This window comes from Limulus polyphemus, unplaced genomic scaffold, assembly GCF_000517525.1.
Source record: "Limulus polyphemus unplaced genomic scaffold, Limulus_polyphemus-2.1.2 Scaffold34, whole genome shotgun sequence".
NCBI lineage: Eukaryota > Metazoa > Arthropoda > Merostomata > Xiphosura > Limulidae > Limulus > Limulus polyphemus.
This window is the reverse complement of record NW_013665644.1, coordinates 516,288-536,080: the sequence shown is the minus strand read 5'-3', so window position 1 is coordinate 536,080 and position 19,793 is coordinate 516,288. Positions and strand designations below refer to the sequence as shown.

Genomic DNA, 19,793 nt, shown 5'->3' with positions numbered 1-19,793 from the left:
ATTTGTAGGAAGGAGCTATGTATTAATAAAATGTCACGTGTGCAACATAAGTAAAGGAAATACAATACAACATAAGTAAAGGAAATACAATACAACATATAATATAAATTCCTCAGAGAGAACTAAACAACAAAAGTTATGTAGCATTTTCACGCAATGAAAATGGGACAAAGTTTAAAAATTCAGTACGCTGTAAACAATTACAATAACACATTCCTTAAAATGTAAACAATAACACAGCGCAAAGCTCAGTGGTCTAAAGGTAAATATTATACCAAGTAGATACAAATATTACATTTATTTATTGTTCAATGTTAAAATGTTATTGCTCCTCTTTATTACAGATAATTTTCTGTAAGAGCTTCTTGTTAAAGCCTTCGAAGCTAAATTTCATTTCTTTGCTACTTACTAAGTTAATTAATGACAATTAAAATATTTTAAGGTATATAACTGACCCCAAAAGGAATGTATGGTACTATCTACTTTTTCTATATTTTAATTCAGTCCAAACGAAACATCCAATAAACTAGACCTATTTCATCTTGACGATTTCATAATTAGTTTTATCTAATGATATACGTACACAGATATATAAGTCACTTATTCACACCAATGGTTTTATAAGCATTGATTAAAAACTGTTAGGGTTACTGATCAAGTTTGGTTAACCCTTTCTGAAACCAGGTTGAAACAAACTGTACGGGTAAACTCAAACAAACCAAAAAATTGAAGAAGCCGTATGTATATATACTTGTCCACTTTACAATGTTGACAAAAATACCAATATTAATATGTTGGAATTTTGGACTTAGAGAACTGTTAAATGTAGGTCGCAATAACATCCACTGTAATGGAGGCTTACCTAAACAAAACTAACAAGATCCTGTGGAAATAAAAACTATTCATTCTGATACAAACAAGTAGTAACCGTACACTTCACTTTCATCATGGAAAATAAGTTTTCCATAGCAAACATAATTTAAAACAATCGTTTAAAGTGTGATATAACAGACGCAGGAACAAGAACACGTATATAAAATTACGAACATTAATGGTTGTCGATAGACTTACAACACAAAGTCAAATCATTAAGTGTAGAACAAATAAAGACGTTAGTTATATTATGAAAACTAAATAAATTATATGAAACTAGCAATGCATTTTAATTAGTATTCGTCTAAGCTTGTTTGTTTGATCCACTTGTATGCTAGTTAAACGTTTAATATTTATGTAGTTAATTTTTTTCTGTATTTTGATTGTACTTGTATTAGACTATCTAATGAAATCAAATAATATATCATTATTAAAGAAGGCTACTTTATGAAGAATATGTAAGAGAATGAAATGAAATATTTATTCTTCGGAAGAATAGCCTACAGTTATTTAGGAAAGCTTTAAATTTCTTGTTAAATATCTCTCGCTGTTGTTTTAATTTCATAGTTATGTAATACTGACTCCATAGCAAAGATTAATCTCAGGTATAAATGGTTTCAGTAATAGCTTAACCTAACCCATTAACATTCACAGTGTAAAAATTGACAATTTGATAAATGGATAGGCCTAGGTTACATTTAATGTGAAATAGGCTTAGTGCAAAGATTATCTTAGCCCGGTTCTTGATCAAGCAGACTAAGTGCTAAATTTGAATTGTGATATGGAATTAAAAGCCCATACCTAAATACGAATAGTCATATTTCCGTTTGGTGAAACATTCCAAGTTAACATTATGTTGTTTTTCTAGTTAGAAATAAATTGGTAATAAACATATTGACCAGCAGTCTTTTGGGACATGATCTCACAATAAGATTGGTGATAATTTTAACAAATCTTTTTCTACTGACATTTGATAAACGACTGATAGAAACAGCGCTTTAACCAGGGGTTCGTGTTTTGTATCGTTGGCAGTGGCGGTCGAGATGTTAGCATGCTCCTCGGGACGTAAAGAAAGATTTGTAATGTAATGCCACACAATCTGCCTATCAATAGATCACGCTTCACCGACATAAGGCGTTATATACCACAGCAATTGGTATATTATAAAAATGACTGATATAAATAGCGTTTCGACCTAGGTTTGGTGTTGTAATCCCAGCCGACATGATGAACTCTGGTATTGAAAGAAAAACTTCGTCGGCAGTAGTGTGCGACACACAAGGTGTTCAGTCGTGATGTTATTACGTTCTTCGTCCAGAAAACCCATAGTATACATAGTATAAGGCTAGTAAAGAAAAATTTGCTAAAACAGATTATCAGTCTTACTGTGATGTACTGTCGCATAGCATAAAGGATTATAGCAAATGTTATGTTTTATGAAAACACGGCAAACAGCTATGTTTATCCAGTTTATCGTTGCCATCTAGGAGTCGTGAAGAACCCATTACATGAGATAAACATGGAAATTACTCAGAAGAAAAGTGTATCAAAATTATGCCTGATTCATGATTATTTCGCGTGCTGTGTTAAAGCATTTGAAGAAAACTAGTTCAATCCTACCAGATCTTTAGGCATAATCTTGTAGAGCAACACAACATAAATTCATTCCAACTTATATGTAAGATTAGTAGTTCCCTCATGACAAATGATAAAACTTATCCTCAGTGCTCAGAAAATAATGATTGCAAAATCCTTTCAGCGTTATTTGAAATGTGTTTTTAGTTTTATTTTACTCACCACAGAACTTATGTAGAATTTGAAGAATATGTAGCATTATTGCTGTTAATTTATTCAGCAGACAATTTATTTCTTTGATTTATTTTTAATATAATTTCGGTATGTTGGTTTGTCAGAGGAATCCAACTATCAATTTCTGAAACATTTGTCTATCAATCTCAGTTGTTCTTCTGTGTTACTAGCGAGTTTCGTGTAATTCTGTGTCAACTCAGTTAGCGTTCACAAAATATCAGACCTACGTCTCGATCTTGAATGTCGCTTAACAGCTTGGAAAATAAGAGCCAAAAATAAGATCCACAGCACCTTTACACCTTTTTATCTATTAGTTCTTGGACTCACCAACTGTCATAAATCTACAATAAATTAGTAGTTATCACGTAACATCTTGATGGCATCTTACTGAGAACCAACACTATGTTGCTTTAAAAACAAGAATCGCTAATATCTCCTAATTGTGTTCAAAATATTTAATCTCAGCCATAATAATAATGTCGTGGCATCAATGTTCCAATTCACCATCTGAGAAAAGAGACTGCTCTTACAATGGTGCTTCCTCATATGACTTCTCACAAACAGCCACGATAAGTACTCTTAGTTCCTCTTCCTAATCAGTTTAGACAAGATTGTACATCATCCAAGTCAACCTGCTGATGAAACTTTAGGGAACTTGTAATTCAAGGAATTAAAGACGAATTATGAGTTACATCAGTTCCGAGACACACTGTATACTTTTCAGTTATAATTCACTTCAAGGAGTTGTAAACAAATAAAATACGGATCAGTCCAACCAGAACCAAATTGTTTACATTCCGCAGAAATATACCACAATACCCAATCACCGGACTTGAAGTTTTGTTGCATGTTTTGGGATAACATATCTTTTGATATACAGACGTTTTACCATTTGCTATCACATGAATTCAGGCTTACTGACTGTCACAAAATGTAGCCATTACACACAGTCCTGAAGATTGCAGTAATTCTGGGTGGAAAGTCATACACCATATCCCTAAGATTGACTGTTGCTCAGTTATCCGGAATGAATTTTAACATGTGGTAGGGGAATATTCCAGTCATTTCAGTCAGGTTAAGAAACTTAGGAAGCAAACATTGGACACTTTACACTGATCTTTCGGCCAAACCATCAGATTGAAGATGGCAGAAGTCTGTAAGCAACTGAGTATTGAATGAAGTTATCTCCTTGGTCAATGTGGGTTTCTCCAGGTTCACAAAAGTGTAATATTCATTGTACTGCCAATGCCTTTGTAAAAGCATGAGAAAAAGTGTTAACCAACTGAACGTCTATAGTCCTCTTGGTGAAGTAATCGGTATTAGCAAGCACATATCGAGTTAACATATTTCTTTGACACTTTATTGTGCCATTTACGATAGTCACTACTTCTAGCTATGAACCATAGAAAAAATAAACATGATGAAAAGTGACAAAGATTTATCGTGACAAACGACCTGATCTTTCACAATGTCATTACCATTGCCTTTGTCAGGTGGTATAAATATTTTGCTAAAAATTTTCTTGGTCGCGATTGATTATTTATTCAATAAATGTAGTTTATTTTCTATAAATAATAATTTCTTTTACTTATTTCAATTGTTTGAATGTGATAAACTTAACAATAATATCTAATAAATAAAGATGTGAATCATCAAAATAATTTTCAGTCTCGCTAAACATAACTATTCTTTACCTGAGGTTTTGTCATATGTTGGATATACAAGACTATTTAATGTAAGAGTTATTATTTAGTTAATTTAGAGATCTAATATTTAATGATTATTTAGTTTTCGTAACAAGAGTGTTAATGTTAATTATGTTAAAGGCTATAATCATATCAAACTTCGTTACGTAACTCGGTAAGAGTCGTGCATTGTATGTAGTTGAATTGTGTAGTATTGTTGACGTCACCTTCCTCGGAATATGTAAGATTTTCTCGTTATGTGAGTACTGTTACATCATATCGTCTCCTAGTTTTAGAAAGTTCCAGGCCTCAGTTGGGCAAAAAAAAAGTAATATATATATATAGGTAACCAAGCAAGCGCATGTAAGTGATTAACCTTAAAATGGGGATTTCTATAATGAGTTTCACAGCTGTATTGTAACAACAGAGATAGGAAAAATAATTTATCTTGTCAACTGGGTTCTTAAGTAAGTGAACCAATCTGTGTGGACTTTTGACAAAAAAAAGAGACAATTATTTAAAGCTATGGATACAACTGTGCTAACCAACTAGTTAAGTTAAAGAAGTAAGTAAAATATATTGAAAGTGAAGTTAGAATGCGTGGCTATTAGTGTAGCCGTAATGGGCAATATCTGAAGAGTTTCACAGTTTATCAGAGATAAGAATAATTTGTCTTGTGGTAACTCACAGGGTGACGTAAGTGAATTATTCAGTGATACTATTGTGATAAGAGTAAAGAAAAAGAATTAGTCTTGTCTATTGGATTCTAAAGTAATTGAATCAGTCTGTGTGGACTTTTGACAAGAAAAGAGAATTATTCATAGTTTTAGATAAAACTGTGATATCCTATAGTGTAAAGAATTTTTGTATATATATATATTGACTTGTTTTGCATATATTATTTTAAAACAAGTGGATTGTGTGCTGTCCGCTTATTCTTCGAATTTATTGCCAACAAGTCCCAGACACCTACTGTAGAAGAATCCCAACTCATATATACAAAACCCCGACTCATAAAAGACAATTTTCATAGCTTTCAACCAGATATAATTTAACACGAAAACATTTTCAAAAAAGTTGTTGTTTTTTTTCCTTTCTGATCTGTGGTATTTTCAGGTAAAACTGATTTTTCTTAAAGCGACAAGATGGGTCCCCTGATTAATATGTTATTTGACAAGATAATTTTTACAAGGTGAGCCTGAATTCTCTGAGCCTAGCTGAGTTAGTAAGAAATAAAGAAATTGGATACAAACGTACAGAAATACAATAAACAATCTTTATTAATGCACAAACACAGTGTGTGTGCACTTGCTTTAGCATAGAAGATAGTTGCTTTTTCTGGACAGCCAGATCTTAGCTATTAAGTTTCTTTTCAAGCTGCACTTGATGACAATTTCTACCAGACAATGTAGTTTAAAATTATATTCTTAGATATTAAAACATCATGTTACATAAAGTGATAACATAATGCTTTTCCAGAATGACTTGTGCTACCCACATAACTGATCATTCACATTAGAAAATAAAGAAGATTGCAATTTCGAGATATCACCTAACCTTTCATTAGAGAAAACTTATGTCTACATTTATACCCAATGTAAATTTCACAGCCATTTCCTACGGGGACAGATCAGGTATTGCTTCTAAGTAATGACATAGAACAATAGGTTGCTAGAAAAGAAGTAACTTAACTTTCCTGATCATGTGTTATGTGAAAACATTACACTTGAATAGTTGATGAATTTTGAAAAATTCTATAATAAATTGATAAGATAGAAATAACACACACAAATAGAAAATAAACTAAACCCCAAGTAAGAAAAAATTCATACACATATCAAAAAAGGCCCTATACACTAAACTTACAGTAAACAGGAAACCTTAGTAAAACAAGAAAAGAAATGAACATAAAAAACAACTAAAAATTTAGAAATAGCAGTTTTAAACAATGAATCCCAAGAAAACTACACATAAATTTCCAGATCTGTGGTTTGTCACTAAGTTTTCTAAACTTCCCATTAGATTATTTTATCTTTATCTAGTCTTTTTACCATGAAAACAATTTACTGTTCATAACACTATATATATATTCTACACTGAGGTACATAATTTATAACTTGCTTTATACAATGGCATTTAAACTTTGCCTCTAACTATTTTCAAAGTTGTGTTTCATTAATAATTGTTCAGACCATATACTGTGACATCATAACAGATGGAAACAAAGGGCTATGTGTTTCATTAGTGATTATTCAGATCACATACTGTGACATCATAACAGATGGAAACAAAGGGCTATTATAAGAAAACCTCAAATAGAAAAGGTAAATCTTTAGAGAAACAAGACATTGCTAAATATTTTCTCAAGGGAGGGTTGTTTCTTAGCAAATATGAACCTATGCTTTGGGATGGACATAAATATAAAAAAAAGAAGATAATTTTATTGCTTACAGGAAATCCTATATAAAGTACACAGAAATGTAAGTTTGAACATTTCTTTGATTTCCTTTGACAACTACACTAAATAAATGTAAAAACAGACAAACAAAAAAACATAACAAATATCATCTGTCAAATATTTCAGTTAGAAATTCTTGAAATTGAATTAGAAAGATTATTTTTATGTAAATTGTGAAATTTGTTATGCAGATATGTATTCAACATCTGAAAGGTGATAATTATTTTATGATAGGGTTGAAGTAGCAGGCGCAGCTGCAGCAATACCTCATGATAGACCATTCTGTATCTGTTACAGCATTGTTCTGAATGAAAAATGTGCCCATTGGTTCTGTCTGACAAAAGGATATAAGTATTTCTCTAATATGTGATCAGGTATGCCACAGTTGAAGCAAGTGCTCCTCCTTCACACCCTTTGTACGTTTGGGAATATAAATTTAGTAGTATTGTTGTGGTGGTCATAGCAACATGACCACGAAAACACTGCTGGCCCATTGTGGACCACAGTAGTTGTGCCATGATGAGATACAGCATGTATTGAAGTGGACATGATGGAGTGGCAGGTGCATGATTCTTCATTGCTGTGGGAGTTTCAAGGGTGCTAAAGACAATTTCAGATGTTGGTCTGTAGCCACAGTTACAGCTGCTTCTGGTTTCTTCCTTTGCTCCAGTGCTCAGTTTGACGTGACCTCTTCAAACTGCTTTGTAACAGAAACTACCTCCACAAAAGCTATGTTCCTTATTCCTATATGGTGCAACATAGGTTCACTCAGTAACCTCTTATTAAACTTGTTGATGAACACCTTATCTTGAACTTCAATACACATGGTAGGAAAAGCTTTTCCTTGTAATATGCTTAAACAATCTGCATAAGTAGCCGAATACTTAAGCTTTTAACTCTGATTTATGGATTACTCAGTTTTCCAATTACTGAGTCATGTCTCATTAAATTCTCTAGGGAATCAAGCACAAGACCATCTAAACTTAATAACCTGTCTCTGAGTCCATACATTTCAAGCAACTACTTGCTTAAAACATTTAAAATATTTGATGAAATGGTCCAACTCCTCGTTTACTATTCCCATTGAAACAGGTGAGTTTAAGTATTTTGTGTCATCACATGGTACCAGCATGCTCCTACTCCAAATTCTCTACCAAGATCTGGCTAAATAATTCAAGAGAGGGCTTTTTATTCTTCTCTAAGTTAAGAGATGTGTTCAGCCTGATGAATGTGGCATCCTCTGGTCCATTGTATAGTGGCATGACTCATCGTGAAAAAGCACACTGGCATTACACTTGTAGTCATGTGATGTGTCACACAGCACTTCATAATTACATCCCTAATTGTTTGTCGACATCAGAAGCAGTTTTAGAGCTAAGTTAGTGTAACTTACCAGCTGGGAAGTTTCCTGACTTCCTCCTAATCACACTGGATCGTAACAATATGACACCTGCTCCACTTGGTAGCGTTGAGCTAAAACATGTTGGTCTTTGTCTACCATGCACATCCTGCTACTTTCCTTGGTCAATGGAGGCCACACTCAGCACCTTTTGACACAAGGACTCATCAGTGTACGTTGAAGTCCCATAGAGACCACCTCATTAAGTCTCGCGATATTCAAGCCACCCTATTAACATGACCTTTAGCAATTGGAGGTTGAGTCAGGGATGCTCAAGATTATCCAGCTAAGTGCCCCTTAACCTCATAGCTCTGAGGACAGATAAAGAAATTGGACATTGTTTTCAACATGGTGGAAAAAGCTCTGGATCCAGAAAAGTGCTTCTCTTAGACCTTGTTACATTCTTAGATTAAGTCCTCATTCCAACCATAGTGCCATAGTTTCCACTATAAGTTTTATGTGATATCAGAAAGTTTACTTCAATTACATCATGATTTATAAATGTTACTGCAGAGAATCAAAAGAAAAAGAATCACTTTACAAACTTTGCAACAACTAACTGCTTGATCGCAACACCATTAGTTTACTTTTTGGCAAGTTGTTGGTTTTTTCTACTCCTACAGATCAAGACTTTAATTTCATGTGCTTAGAAACGAATAGCCTGCTTAGTAGTTTGATTCCTTTGTAGTAAAGGAGGCAATACTTTCACATTTAATGAAATGTTTATGATGGTTTTTTAGATTTTGCTTGAATTCCTCAACGCTGATCCTAACAGATATTTCACTTAATGTAACAAGGGTAGTAAATATGTTGTACAAGTTCAGGCTCATAGACAGAGGACAGAAATTTTGGTTATACATAAGGTATCTGTGGCCCATTCCTTTAATATATTATAAAGACCAGTGATGATAGGTAGCCTTATAATTTTTAGTGCAGTATCAATAAGCTACGGATCACATTTATAATGCTCTGGTTCTTCGGCCTTATTATGAATCTCTAATAAGAGTTAACTCTGATGATAGTATATAGATAAGTTCTTCATCAAATATGTGCTAAAAATAGCAGATGTTTGTTATATACCTACCCTACAGGAACGGTATTATTAGTCTGAATACAAATAATTTGTTTACGAAACAGATTAAGCAATATTATCCTACTTGATAATGATACAGTCTTGCAATAATGTGGAAGCTGGTGGTGTTTTAAAATCTTAGGCCGAGCGTGGCCCAGTGGTTAGCGTGCCGGATTGTGGATCGGAAAGTCTGTCCTTCACGTCTCGTTATTGCAAAAAAATAAAAATATCGTTCTCTGAACTTTGTGACTGCAGGTGCGTTATAAGAGTGAGGGTTAAATCCCACTATTCAGTCTTATAAGAGTAGCCTAAGAGTTTGTGATGAGTACTGTTAACTAGGTGCTTTCCCTCTAGTCTATCAGTTTAATGTAGGGGCGGCTAGTGCATATAGCACTTGAGTAGACTTGTATGAACATCCGCAAATATACAAACACTTAAAAGCTTACATAACTAAACGCCTTTGAATGTTTATTTTTAAGTAAACTTTCAATTTTCTTGTACATGTAATAATTATTCAAAATTTCTTACGAGCAGAAATTATGCAGTCACATGACCAAAGTAAACGAGGCAACAATTTGAGGCGATATTGGGACGCAAATATTATTCGTGTAAACATGGCCTCCGCTACACAATCACTTAGTTCTCCGTTCATTTATCACGAAGTTATTAGCAAATTAGACATTATATGCAAGTCAAAATATGAAGTGCAGAAAAGTCGGTTTTCACATGACAAATCCTTATTCCATCCCGTTAGCAATGACAATCGCGCTAGATGCCAGTAAACGGAGGACCCGAGTGAGGCCAACAAACAAACGTTAAAGTCCTACAGGTTGAGAATATAGATATCGTAAATTATTTAGTTCTGACAACATCTTTCTACACCGGAAAGCGGTTCAAGGCCTATTAAAGCCTTGATGCTTACAAGTATTTTGTGGTTGGCTGGGTGTAGAAAGTGTACAACACGTCCAACTACATAACCTACTCGAGAGTAACTCGAAGTTGTTTTTAGTGACTAGGCCTATTTTTATGTTCTAACAGTGGTAAACTTACAACCAAGATATACTACATCGTATTGTGTTGCATTTTAAGTTCTCCTGTCTTTAAGACCACTTTCTTCAGTATAAATTACCATATATTTTACACAAATAAGTCCTGGATTTTAAAACCACCTACCTGTCTTGACAAGCCAAATTTTTATGGCAGAAAGGGTGTTGTTAAATGACAGGTTTCACTGTAGACAACATGACTTTGATGTGGATTCTCATACTGCTAATTAGTTTTTATAGAGATGCATTCTTAGCTGGGGTAGTCCTCAATACATAGATCTAGTGAGGATGCATATTAATAACGTATGATCCTTATTGTGATTCGTTAACTAAAATCACCTAAACCTACTGATGCAAAATTTTTTATTGAGCTCGTGTGTGTATTAAAACATTTATAATATTATATTTTTATATATCTCCATTTTCAGGTGACACATTCCCAGAAGTTATCCGAGGCATTTGACAATTTTTCAGAAATTCATGCCTGTTTGGCTATACTAATTTGATAAAACTAGCACTGCTTGTATGAGCCTGTATAATAGTATATAGATTATGGAAAGCACCAAATATTTACAAGATACAGAGTTTATCAAGATATGTACAATATAATTATGACAAGGTACATTGTATAAACAAGTAGTACTAACCAGATATAAGATGGGAACTGCATACTCTATGGTACGACGATGATTCCCGAGCCTAGTCAATGTTGTTCGGGTCTGCACGTTTTACTGCTGCAGTTCATTTAATTCTATGTACTGAATATTTTAGAAACCTATAAAACGATAACCCAGGATTCTTTGTCTGGTTGTTTGTACAACTAACTGCCGTACAGCTGATTGTCATTGCAAATACTCGATCCCAAATTTCAATACCAGCGACAACCTTGCGACTACTATATTGTCTTTCTGCTACGTTCAAATTGGCGGTGTTTACTTTTCGGCTTGCCGGTAATAAATGTGTGACGTCACGCGCATAGGGCCTGTAACAACAAATATGTCGTTGTAAAACAGAAATACAGTGTTCAATTTGTGTGCTTATCTGTTGTTAAGCACATAGCTACACAATGAATTATTTGTGCTATGCCCATCACGGGTATCGAAACCTAATTTTTAGCACTGAACCACTGGGGAAGGGGCTACACCCTTCATAGAAAGTTAAAACGGAAATTGCTCATAAGAATATTGTGTAACTAATTATGAAAGACAATACCGTGCGCTGACGTGGTCTCATTTTTAGTATTTATTTTTAAGACCTGTTTAAAAGTTTATATTTTCTCGCTTATACATTAAAAATACACGATTTGTTCGTCTTGTCGGGTAAGAATTGTACATTTGCTTTTCTGGAAGATGCATTTTAGTTTGAAAAGCGTATCTAAGTTCAAAATTTACTTCATACACCGCGACTAGTAACTTTTTAAGTCATGTGCTATGAGTTCACAAAAACCTGTTGTTGTTTTTTTATCCTGTTTACATTAATGGACATTAGAAGAAACCCGAATACTGAGTGTATTATCTGTAACTTCATTTCATGGAAAGTTTAGGAGTTAGTTTTATGTTTACGCACGATAAATTTCTAGCATTTTTGTATACAATACATGAAATATACATTTTATGTGTTGAAATATGTTTGAAACTAGACATTTATCTTCACGTGTCTTTAAACTTTTCTAAGTAATTTTAAATCTATGAACCACTATCTAACGAAATGTTTGTATGTATGTGTCCCACCCATTATATTTTCCCTGTGCACTGAACGGGTGCGTTAGCTAGTATATGTATATTTATATATATATATATATATATATATAGAAAGAGAGAGAGAGAGAGAGACTTTGTTTTATAACAAAACATTCATTAACTTCATTAACTGTTTCCATACAAGTTACTCAGTTTTTGTTAAAGGTGTAAACAATATGTGTATCGTGAATATATCATTAATAAACCTGGAAGTTCTAATTGAAAATATAATTTAAAACATGATAAATCATAAGATTGCCGACCAACTTCTAAAAATTTAGTGTTGTCAAATTGATATAAGAAGCTAAGGTAAATCACTCTAATCATCATTTTATTTTGAGCTTACGGGTTTTAATGTGTAGTAATGATTAAAGATAACATTCTACTTCATTATAAGCTTGTATGACTTAGTGTTTACTAAACCTGTAACAATGCTAATAGAAGTCACACATATTACGTATTTCCAAATGGAATAAATAAATATTACATGTTTTGTAAGAGGGAGTGCAAAGTAAATCCTTTATTTGCCAAAAAAAATTTATAGATTTTTGTGGGCAACTGCAGCTAGAAAATAGCAGGTGAACAAACTCGCTGCGGGTTTTCTAATAAAGCAGATTAAACATTTGGCTGTTTTCCATTGTAGTTGAAAGGACAATATAGCAAAGTTTCGTGATATGATGAAATCATTCAACTAAAGTCTAATTTCTAACATGTCAGATATGCATATTTAAAACGTGGCATAGTTACCAATAGAGCGCACGTTTCTTTCTGTGGAAAAATTGAAGGATGGAAAAAAGAAAGGCCAGGAAACAATCTCCTTGCATACACTATGAAGTTGCTTAAAACAACAGTTGAAGAGAAATTTTACAGACCATAGAAAATTGTTTTGCAGATAACATATGGTTAAGAAGCACTATAGAGAAAATATATTGAATAGTGAAATCACCATAGGGTATATTGTTATTATGGAATTATTAAACAATCATGATGATCACTAATGACGTACAACATATATATATATATATATACTTCAACCTATTTATGGTTCGTTAACTATCATTAAAAACAGAATTAGGCATTTCTGATCTATATATTGATTCACAAAAAAGTGAATTTTCTGTTACAATTATTACAATTCGAAGAGTTTTTTATGAAAATACTAGAAATTATTATTCAACAAAGTAAATTACAAGTACATCTTATATGTATTTTCCTTGATTTTCCGATGTGCAGAGTCTTTGTGTTGTAGTTGAATCGTTATTCATGATATTTTGGAAATTCAGATATACAAAACGATTTTATGCAGAGAAAATTTTGTAAAAGGGTTTGATATTTTATGGTGATCGATTTTGTAATGATGTTAAGTTAACGATTCTTAAATGTGGGTGTTTTTACAATAGCCTAATCAGACATCTTAAGTATTAGCAAAGTGTTGAATGAAATTTATATAAGTATGATAGTTCTAATAAAATATTCGCCTTTTTCTTAAATTTCTTTATGTTAAAAAAAACCTAAAAGGAAAAGCAAACAAAATCCATCAACCAATTTGCTAAAATACATTCAAAACAATTCAATAAAAAATAATTCCCCCCTCACATTTTGCTCATTATGTTTTAATTTTCCCTTACATAATGTTATTTTATACACTAATTGACTTTCTATTTAAATACTTTAAAATATATTCATTACTTTAAAAGGTAATTCAAAAAATATATATTTTGAAGTAGTTCTTATATATTTCAAGCATTACTTTTATACTTAAATATGCATTGTGTTTCATAAATATACCCTAATTAGTACTTAATTCTACCCCAAAATACTTTTTACTTTACTACAAAAAAACAACAATTTTCAGACATTTCTACCTGACATTTACAAACTTCCTGAAATAATGAAGTAACCAGTTTCATCTTCATTAATTTTCTAGAGCTTTATGCAATACTTAAGTTTATTCTTAATTGAAAATTACAAAAGAAACGTATTCTTATTTATTCACAATATATAATTATATATAAGAAATATATTTTTTATATACCATCTTCGTATTGATTTTTAATTACTCCATATATTTGTCACTAGCTTAGTTCATTCTTTATTTTTATCTTCTTTATTATCTCTGTTGCAGTAATTGATTGGTTCTCTTCTGCAGTAAATAACAAGTAACTGGGGTAAAAAAGATGTAACATCGTAATATAAAAGTCTATCTTTTATAGAAGACCTTATTTTTCAGTTAAGCTGTTGTCTGCATATATACATTTTCTGGATCATACAAATACTTTTATAACTTTGGAAATTGAATAATATTTTTTTATTAACCTGTCTATCTTTATATGTCTGAAGGTTTCTAATAAATGCATGATTGTACCATTTTCGTGGTATTTTCATACGAATTTATACATAATTCTAGCTTTTTCTTAATACCTTCTACTGATCAAATTTGACAATTATAAATCTAAACCTACACAACTCATCATATAATGTATTTTAACTGTCCCATATAAATATAACTCAAAGAAATAATATACTTAACTAAACACGCATAATCAGTTTATCATCGATAAATAAATCTATCTGTATTTTTTATTGTTAAGCACAAAGCTACTCAACAGGCTATTTGTGCTCTATTTGCCGCAGGTATCAAAATTCGATTTTTAGTGTTATAAACATACAAACGTACTGCTGAGCCACTGTTGGGCATCTATTGCTAACAGATCCTTTTTAATTATGTTGAATCAAGTATAATATAATCTTTGACAATTTAAAAACAATAAATTTAAATACGATATTTATATTTTATTTTTGATGTGGTTACACAAACAAAAGAATCACAACTTCTATTAAAGTTTAATAAAAACAAATCGCTCAGCAATTCCAGCTTTCACTTTTTGTATCATTCATTATCTAAAACTCCATATTTTATAATTATTGATTTTTCTGCGTACCCATTTTATGTTCTATCTCACGTTTCTTCTTATTAATATACACAAAACAATTTATCAATATTATAGAGTGACCGACTTTTCTAACCTGATGAAACGTGATTATAATTAATTATACTCATAATAAGAAATGTATTATATATTTAATACAACGTTATTTATTCTGTCACTTAGCGGTTTTCTAAGAAGTGTACAACAGTATTTCAACCGCACCGTGTCCGCCATATCCAGTGTTGATGAAGAGTCGCTCAAGACAGGGATAGTCAGACCGGCTGGGATACAACAAACACAGTAGTGGTTGGAACACTATTTATATCAGCCATTTGTTTGAGCGCATTTTCTAAGCAGGTTAAGCATGATTATAATTAATTAATCAATAATATTAAGTCTGTTATATTACAATGTATTTGAAATACTATTACACACTCACTTCTTCTGGAAAAGATAACTCTAAGGTACTGAATAAAGAACGTTGTGTAATACAATAGGCCTAATACTAATTCCTTGGGCCCGGCATGGCCAGGTGGTTAGGGCGCTCGACTCGTAATCTGAGGGTCGCGGGTTCGAATCCCCGTCACACCAAACATGCCAACATTACCTGGTCCCAAGTCCAGGATGAGAAAGTGGGAGAATTGGGAGGATTGAAAGTAGGAGCTAGCAACTCCACCCCGTAAAAACCAACCTGCTACAAGTAACTGCGTTGTAAGTCCGCAGACATACCGCTGTGCCACTGGGGGGCTAATATTTGTGATAAGATATACAATAGGCTTTCCGCAATTCAGATGTTTGTAAAAATAATGTTTTAAATATATCTTTTGTTCCCCTCAAGTCACTGCTAAGAACATTATCGTTCAAAACCAGACTTTATCAGCTGAGTTTCTATATAATTAACACATACCATTTTCTGCCTGCCGAAACTACAACCAAATTGCACAAAAGTGGCAAAAGCATTTTTCATTTTTGAACCTTGGGTTTCCATTTTCCATGATAAAAATATTATAAAAGCTAAATGTAATCAGCTAAGGAACATATAATCTACATTCTGAAAATATTTGTAATGAAACAGTTTTCCAATTGGTCATGATAGAAAAATAACACCATCAGAAAAAAACTACATGAAACAGAAGCGACATAAATATTTTTATGTTAAGATTTAGTATACACAATAATTTTATAACCTACATTTAATGTTATTGTAAATAACTCAGATAATTAGATCATTATTACTTCTGTAAAAATCAGTAAATCTAAACAGAAATGTATAGATTGGTTTTAACTTTACATTTAATAATATAAAAATATTTTTATGGGCCTTTTACATAATTAAAAATAACATTGTACAGTCTGCATTGTATTTCTCAAGATCAGAATCGATAATACAAAAAATTAAATTTCATATCTACGTGAAAGTAGTTAAAAATACACTGTTCTAAACAATTAAGGGATAATTGAAATTTACTGTAACCTAGCAATGACAACTACTCCTGTAGAATAATATCAATTGTATCATTGAACTCCTGAATTTATTCTTGCACAAGACAAGTGTCAGAAAACGATATACAAATGCCTACTGATCAGAAAATGTTTGTTAATAAAGCTAATGATCACCTCAGATACTAATGGAAGTCGTACAGTTATGTGGCAAGCTTCAATAGAATAAATCGATTAGCTGCTAGGATAACACGGTCTACTCATCCTTCAGAGCTGCTTCAAGTTCAACAACAATGCTTAGAGGTGAAAAATAATGTCTTCTCAGAGTGACACATACATGTTAAACGGGATTCAAATGTGTTGACATGCTGGTGAATCCATTCGCTTGATACCTTCTTCTTCCAGGAAGTTTTTTAACAAGTTGAAGACGATGGGGGGTATTTGTGATCATATATTATAAGTTTCTAACCAACTGTACCTGCATATAGCAACGCTAATGGTGATAATACTGCATCCCTATATTGCATGGCACTTACTATACCAAGTCCTAGCAGATAAGGGTTAGTGTGATGAACAATACTGATCTCTGCCAAGACCAGTGTTATCTGCTTGTCCAGTCTTCACAAAATTCGAGGTGCGGCTGGTTATTGCCATTCTCCACGTGCATAGACGTATTGTATCTGTCTATAGTATAACTCCACAGAAGACGCGATAAGTTAAAGGAATGCACCCATTGGCCGTCTGGAATAAAGATCCACATAATGACATCTGTTTCTGACCGTTTGAATACTAATTTATCATTAATTAAGTTGATTCAGTTGAAATACCCATGTTGTCAACTGCAGTGCGTGTTTTAAAGTACCAGTTTCAACAACATCAATGTGTGAAGAGATATTCAGATTGACTATACAATGTACAAAGACATTTTGATACTTCCATAAAGTAGAGAGTCATGAGCCAAACACAACAAGACGTTGCTCAGTGGCTACAAGTCTCACAATGTGTAGTTTACAAGATGTCAATTTGTTCAGGTAACCAATACAATTACCTGGATACTTGGGTAGGGTTTACTTTACATTAATATAATGTTGAAATACGTAAATGAGATCAAGTGTCTCCTGATACTTGTTTTGCATAAACATTAATCCAGGAGTGCCGTTGACATAATTAAATAACAGTAGCTATGCCTTGTTATAGGTAGAATATAGAAAACTCTAATTATACCTTTATTGTTTTGAGGAATGTAGGATGTTAGTGTGGAATTAGTCATCTAAATTGGCATAAAGGGTGTAGCTTCAAGACTATGAAGGAAACAATATAAATTATGAATTCACTACATGTTGAAAGTAATGTGTGTAACTTAACATTAATGAGGACCTAAATGGAAAAAGGGTGCAATTAATTTGACAATAAACATGCATGAAACGGAAGTTGGGAAAACAAAATAGTTCAATTTTCAGTTTGTTATTAAGCACAAGACTACACAATAGGTTATTTGTGCTGTGCCCACTATGGGTATCGAAACCCGGTTTTTAGCGTTATAAGTCATCAGCCACTGGAATGACGGCATAGAAAAACAAAGGTACTTCCTTTACCCTTATGAAAATTAGTAAAAATATTATAAGCACAACTTTCCTCAACACAGAATATATATATAACTTACTTATTGCTTAATAAAAATGTTAATATGGTATAAGATCACTTTTTAGTGATGTTAGTAAAGTATGGGACATAGCTTTTAAACAGCTAACTTATAATAAGCTTACATAACACGCAAAATATAATGATATTTAGTTAAATTAAAACACATCATTTAGACATTTCCTCTTTTTACACTGACCTTGACTTTTTATTTAGATTTATCGTAACCCACCCGATTCTAAATTCGAATGAATCATATATTATTTCGGAAATAATATAATTTTTTACATTACTTTTGCTTATTCTGAATTCGTAAACGTAATATTTTTTTGCACACATGTTGTGTAGTAAGGTCAAGTTTCAGTGCATACAGAATACTACACCCACACATTAAGGCGTGTCATCTACCTGTTCTGAAAGAAATAACACAATGTAACTTATAGAGGGCGGGTTGTCAAGGTGAGCATGGCTCAGACCGTAGACTGGAAAAACGACTTATGTGAATTAACTCTCTGCACCTTATTTATTGAAACGTGAATACTCCATGCACGCTTTCATTAAGTAACATTTATGTTCTTTTGTAGACTTCCACTTCTGAAGGATGAATTGGTATTCAGATAACAGTGGAGTTAAGCCCAAGATAACTTGTGTTATTCTATTTTAGAATCACAGGAGTCAACAGACAATTTTGTACTTTTATCTTACTGAATCGCAACAGTAACTGTGTATATTGAAACCTACGCGTAACTGTCACTTCACGTAAAACAGGTATGGTTTGAGAACTACATAGAATTAACTACATTTAAAAAATTAAATGTTCGGAACCTACTGTACATTTAATTGATCATAGTACAGCTTGTTTATAGAAGTATATATACAGTCTTGGCCAAAATGTTTCCACATTTTCTAACAAATAAGATCATTGTTATTATAAGATGGAATAAAAATACACTTAGCGCTATCCAACCGAGAAATACATGTTATATTAAACATCTACATATGTAATTTGTATATTGAGATAGGTTTTATGGACATCATGAACGATTTATTAGAACAGCAAACAATTTTATCGCATACTTGTAGAAAGATGTGTAATTCAGCACTTCACCTATCACAAGAAAACCTTACTAAAACATATATATATATATATATAATGACGAAATATAACATCAAATTATTATAAATAGCGTCTATAACCTTATATCAGTTCATACTAAACATTCAGTACTTGGTTGGTCCTCCTCATACTCTAATAAATTCCGTACTGTGGCATCGCATACTGTCGATGAGGTTATTGATATAGTATACCATGAATTTATCCCAATTTGTCACTAGAAGGCGCTGCATCTCAGTTACAATAGCTGATTTAGGGTCGTGTTTAGCAATTTTCTGGCTCAGTTCTGCCTAACAGTTCTCAATGGAATTACAATCTGGCGGCTTTGCTGGTCATGACAATTGTGCAACGTCCTCCTGTGTTGAGGTAATCCTGTACAATGCGCACACTGTGGGCAGTGGTGTTGTTATTCTGGAATAAGAAGTTATTGCTAAACCTTGCCCTAGCATAAGGTAGAAATATCGTCTTCATGTTATGTTTGTACGAAGCGCCTTTGACGTTTCCCTGGAGGATATGAAGGGCAGAAACGCCCTTCACTCGTCAATCGGAAAGGTGTTCTTCTCCATGACAATGCACGTCCACATGTG

The 19,793-nt window shown here is 32.7% G+C and overlaps 1 protein-coding gene across 2 annotated transcripts in view; it reads right to left on the bottom strand.

Moving 5' to 3' along the window:
* The window catches only part of LOC106460532 (extracellular serine/threonine protein CG31145-like), a 64,752-nt gene that overhangs the window by 26,154 nt on the left and 18,805 nt on the right, over positions 1–19,793 (bottom strand). The window lies entirely within an intron of this gene.